This window comes from Ischnura elegans, chromosome 6 (genome assembly GCF_921293095.1).
Source record: "Ischnura elegans chromosome 6, ioIscEleg1.1, whole genome shotgun sequence".
In the NCBI taxonomy this organism is placed as follows: Eukaryota; Metazoa; Arthropoda; class Insecta; order Odonata; family Coenagrionidae; genus Ischnura; species Ischnura elegans.
Window position 1 is genome coordinate 98,996,985 of NC_060251.1, and position 6,000 is coordinate 99,002,984.

The 6,000-nt window shown below is 36.9% G+C and overlaps 1 protein-coding gene across 1 annotated transcript in view; it reads right to left on the reverse strand.

Moving 5' to 3' along the window:
• The window catches only part of LOC124161247 (protein FAM43A), a 126,926-nt gene extending 122,541 nt beyond the window's left edge, over positions 1 to 4,385 (reverse strand). Inside the window, exon 1 of the mRNA XM_046537530.1 lies at positions 4,302 to 4,385. The gene's annotated coding sequence lies outside the window, so the exon portion shown is untranslated. The remainder of the gene's footprint in view (positions 1 to 4,301) is intronic.
• Between the last annotated feature and the right edge of the window lie 1,615 nt (positions 4,386 to 6,000).

Here is a 6,000-nt window from a genome sequence, read left to right on the forward strand (position 1 = left end):
AAAAGAGAAAGCACGAGAAGTGAAAATTTACATTGAACTTGAGAAGGTCCTGACGGTCGTACCGTCGTACATTATTAAATAAACATATGAAAAAATTGACATCTCCATACCTCCACTGCGTAAACGCTCAACAATCGCCCAGCGAATCAAATTCGCTCATCTAGATAGTAGTATTAGATGAGCGGATTTGATTCGGTGGGTGATTGCTGAGCGTTTATGATGTGGAGGTATCGATCTCTCTTTTACATTAAATCAGGATGTCATTCCACAGCATCTTGCTTGCCTCAGAATCTTTTTATAAAGTACTTACAAACTCGCTTACTTTGTCATTTTCTCCGGGTTGCAACTTGCAACTCAATTTTAACCCTCTTTCCGATTAGCTATCAAGCTAAAAATATTCGGAATAACTCAGAAACAGATGACGATGAAAAATTATGACACTTCAATTATGATTTTTACTGTATATCGATTGTTATTCAGAACATACAATTAAGCATAGAGATTAGTTCCATAAAATGGCTAGCAAATTCCATGGCGGCACTGCGGTCATTTAAAGGAAGGAGAATGACAACCAATTTTTTTTCGTCATAACAACCAATTTGTTTTCGCCAAAGTTTATTGAATTGTAGATTGGGCTAAAGTTTAAACACAAAAGAAGCAGAAGAGAATTAGGAAAAGTGGGAAAAGAAGAAGGAGCTTAAACGGAAAGAGGAGAAAGATAAGGAGGGGAAATTTATAATGTAATTTTTGAAAAGTCAAATACTTCATGGCTTGTGTAACAATCAACAATTCCACGCTAAAAATTTTATTGTTGCTATCTCTTCAAACTCTATATTCTCTTTTGTTTCGTAGTTAAAACCTAAGAGAAACTACAATAGAGTATACATTTCGCTCTGTATTCTTTTTACTTCACGATAAAAACTTTTTTTGCAAATAATATTTCTATTCTTTATTCCTATTTATGTTTCAATTAGTATCAAGGCTATATTATCATTTCTGTTACATGTTTCTATCACAATAAACTTATTCTGGTATAATCTTACATGACGGGCAGGAGCCAAGTCATATTCGATTTTGTTATTTGTGATCTGGCTACCAAATTAGAGACTTAATTTAATGACAGAAGCATGAAAATAATGATTCACCAAAACTTGCAGGAATGGTAGGTAGTATGTGCCAAGAATTTATTTCGAGACCCGAGAGGTGAGGAGGCGCTAACGAAGCCACAGGAGCAGAAGCGAATGAAACTGCTTCATTACGAAAGAACACCCAGGAGTTGAATTACGGGCTCGTCGACAGCTCCGAGTACAAACAACGTTCCCAATTAACAGCCGCAGATTACATTCTATTCCGACCATTGGCGGTGCGATACCCCATTAAGATCTGCTCTGAAATAGGCACCTGACCCGGCAACGTACGATTGTGCGTTCTGAAAATAACGGGAAGTAATTTTTTAAATTCCTCGCGAATTTGGAGAGTCCGGTTATCAATTTTTTGATCTTGTTGATACACATGATAGCCCGGTCAAATTTGCCCAAAAAAAAGAGGGTACCCTTGCATAAAGTGCCAACGAGCTGAAAATTTCCAGGAACGTTAGGAATACCACTCTAATGAAATCCTGAAAAGTCCCCATCGATCCCGTGTGAGCAAAAATTTTTATTCAAGGTCACAAAAATGGGTTTTTTGGATTTTTCGGCCAAACGGTTAGTTTTACGATAAAAAGTTTTTTTTTAATAAATAAATTTAAATAAATTACCCGCAACTGTATTCTCAGTAATATGCATAACTATATTATTGCGCTCTCTGAACATTATTGGACACGTAACACGCATATTGCTCGAATGGCTCTATCTCAGAAATGATAAATCTTAGAGAAAAAAGTACGATGACAATTTTGTAGAAAATTAACTGCTCTACAATTTTGATCTGAGCAATTTTTATCGTAAAACCAACCGTTTGGCCGAAAAATCCAAAAAACCCATTTTTGTGACCTTTGACCTCGAATAAAAATGTTTGCACACACGGGATCAATGGGGACTTTTCAGGATTTCATTAGAGTGGTATCCCTAACGCTCCTGGAAATTTTCAGCTTGTTGGCAATTTATGCAAGGCTCAATGTCTATTTTGACTGGGCTATGACCCGGAAGTATGATAATGTGTTCAGCTGTACTATTCATTGTTTACTTTGTGGAAACCGCTAAAGTTAGACGTTCTTTTATGAGTTCGGCGATTTTCGGCTCACACATCATTGTTTGTTCGTGCACTTTTGGTCAAAACCAATAGGGTGGTTTCCTATTATTTTTTTATTGCCTACATCGAAAGATTATTACTCCTGGAGTATGCATTTCACGCTCTTAGATTTTCGAATGACGATATCTATTTTTCGCGATTAAACGAAAAGTGAAAATTTTCAAGCGCATGAAACCGCGGCGGCTAAGTAGGAATGCTGGGAAAATCCGTGTGATGAATTTCTGGTTCCAGCTGTCTGTTCCAGCTCCTATCTACTCGTATAGAAACTAGGTACCTGTGACGACACGTGGAGTGGAATCGCATGGGCGCCAATCTGGCCTTTGTCAAATGAGGTTAAAATTGGCCATTGCCATTCGTCTAAACGTCATTCGATTTCTAGAACAAAATAATTTGTATATTATGAATACACTAATAGTGGGTAAGTAATCGCAATCAATGCCTTTTGTTTTCTTTGATGAAGGAAACTACCCTATTCTGCAACGATGCCCCAGCCTCAGCACTCGCCAAAGACGGCTCACTCAGCTTGAACTTTTCCTACTCCCAAAAATAGAGAGAATATTACGGGGTTTAAAATATACCGGGACAAGCCTCGGTGATAACTTATGCGGGAGTCACCCGCAATGCACATCGTGCGAAAGATCCACAGAGAAAAAATCATCCGCTTTGACCGGGATAAACTAGACAAGAGCGAACACCTCTAAGTATGTGTTCCAAGTCCGGGCTTGCTCTCCGGCTCTTGCGCTGAGCGCGCGATTTGGACTGCTTGTAGCATCATACGCTCAGCAGTCCAGTAACACCTTGTCCGGTAGTGTCAAAAAATATCCACAGGGAAGAATGACGCCTCGGTAGCTTAACTGAAATCGGAAATCGGGGGATCCGGGTTTGAATCCCGGTCAAGGCGGATGATTTTTTTCTCTGTGGATCTTTCGCAAGAATCTTAAGGGGCCGTCGTTTTAAAAACATATGAGCCATTCAAAGATCGCTGACAGACCTGAAGACTCCCAAAGATCGAGTTAGAGAAGTTTTTTCAAGGATTGGCAGAAGCGCAGAAACAAGGGCATGATACGTAATGATACGCACGTGTTGAAGGTGAAAACATTAATGTATACGAATAAATATTTGTTTAAAAACTTAAATTCTCGTTATTTCCCGAAAAAAAAACTTTTCCAATAACAGCAACAACAACTGGCCCAACAACAGTATCTGGCCTTTTTGCATTCGATCGCTTGTTCAGTTTCCGTTTTCACATGATCGAAGTTAATAGGCATCCACGATAAAAAAAATAACTTTGCTTATCCACAAAAATTTTATCTTTTACAAGCGATCATCGTAACAGTATCTAGGTGTCAACATCAATTCCCAAAACTTCTACACTCGATTTTCAATAATTCATGGCGATAAATGTGTGATTCCTGCACAGTAAAACCTCTTAATATTTGAATATGTTATCAATAATGTATACAAGAGAAAAACTACGCCACTTTTAACCATAATATTTAGATCTCTTTGCTAAAAAAGGAGTTTTGCAGGATAATAAATATACAATAGAATATTAGCGTCCTTTTGAACCCATGTAATATATTTTTGGGATGATACACAAATGATTTTTCAAAATCTAGGAAAAATGTCATTGAAAAAAATTATTTGAAAAAAATAAAATTATCATGCGATGTAATCCAAAAGTTAATAGAGATCAATTGATACACGCCCCTCACTATCTCCTTATGTAAGTACATAAGATGTCACAACATTTGCGCATTGTATGTTTTTTTGATAGTGTCATTTTTAAATAAACAAATTATTACAGAATTAAGTAAACAATTTATCAATGTTTTATTGAATAGTAATGAAGCCTCGATCTATGCATCGAGTTTTTATTATGCATGCTGAATGTGGGCTAGAAAAAGAGTAAAGTCTCCACTAATGAGTGCTTGAATTAGTTTTGCGCAATGAAATATTTCAACATTCAGCTCATGAATAGTTCGAGCAAATTTAACTCCTCTTGTATTTATGATTGAATGGGTTTAATTTTAACTTGAATGTATACTCACTCTCACAATTGAAAATGAAATCCTTTTTCCCAAATGGCTGCTCTCAAGATGTGTTTTCCTCTGCTGCAGCGGATTTCAGCTGATATCTGAAAAACAATGGAGAACGTTGTCGTAAAAGAAGAATGAATCTCTTTCTGAGGCGGTGCCTCTGCTTCTAAGTTTCTCGCAGATTCCCACGGTAACAATACACAAGTTGAAATGAAATTCTCGAGTTTGCCCGTAACCACGGCGCTCGGCGAGCAAACTCAAATAATCGACTTCAATACAAGGTCAAAGTTTTCGTACCACTGTCGTTTGACTCCTTAAAGAAAGGTTTCCCAAACGGCACGAAAGTCTCCAAGAGTCACCATTCCCATGCTAAGTTCCAATGGGACAATACGAAACTTGAATTCATGAATTTTGAATTAAATCTCGTACAATACCCGAGTTCGATTTTTAGACCTCATTGTTGAAAAAGGAAGCTTTCAGAGAAATAAATATGCAGAAGAACATTATCTTCCCCTTCAAGTTATACCATATTTAATTGATTTGATGAACAAATATATAAATAAAAGCTATAAAAACATGTCGTTGAAAATAAATTTGATTACCAACATCATACGATGTAATACAAAAGAAAATAAGGCTCTATTAATTTACACTTCACACTACTTTACTATTTACATTACTTTTCCCAACGTTTTTACATCGCCCGTCTTCTTGACAGTGTTCATTCTAACCTAAAAAAATTACTACAGAATGCAATCGATGCAGTAATAATTATTTTAGCAATACTTAACTGAGACCTTAGTTTCCAAGAGAATCTTTATCGTAAGCCACATTGTTGATAGAAGACATCGGCTTTATCCTCATTCAAAACTTGGGGGGGGGGGGTGAATAAGGAGAGGAGTTAGGTTTTCTTTCTGAGTTGACGATCCTCTTAGAAAATGGGGAACTTGCATGAATTTTTTTTATTTCATAGGCGGACAGAAAATTATTTTCTGAATACAACAAAGAAAACCGCATGTAAATCTGAGTTTTCCTTCGCGAGATATTTAATGATAAATATTACGAATTTTAAAGCGCGGGAAAAACTCCCTCACCCCCCAAGCCACTGCCGACGAAGCCTCGATGACGTCAAAGGTGCCTAAACACCACGCGAAGCTATTGTTGTGATTGTATGTAATGGTTGCCAGCAGTTGTGAGAGCTTCGTTTGTTAGACGTGTTGAATATTTTATATTTAAAGATAAATATCCGACGATAGAGGTTTGGAAGCCCTCGTATTTTGCATTATTTATAATATTAATATCTGAGTAAGGGCATAAAATATAAAACTGGAGCAGTTAAACCAAAAATTTGATAATACCTAAATAACATCGTTGTAGGAGTCTGAGCCACGGCCATTGGAAAGAGGATACGTTAATTGTAAGTTGATGTTATCGACGGCATATCATTCATTTAAGTATGTAATTAGAACGATTTTGATGTTTACTAATGTCCGCTTAGCTTTTATATACAATAACTTCATCCGTTTATTCGTAGGTACCGGAGAATTCGTCGTTTAGGACTGTCTGTGCTTGTATTATGAGGTGAATTCCAGTCAATGCAACTTTTGCTCGCTGATTGGAGACATCTAGGAACATTTTTGTGCCAAAATAGTGTTATTTTCAACGTGACATCTCCCGTTAAGCTACTGCTAATAATCACAGTGCCAGTGGT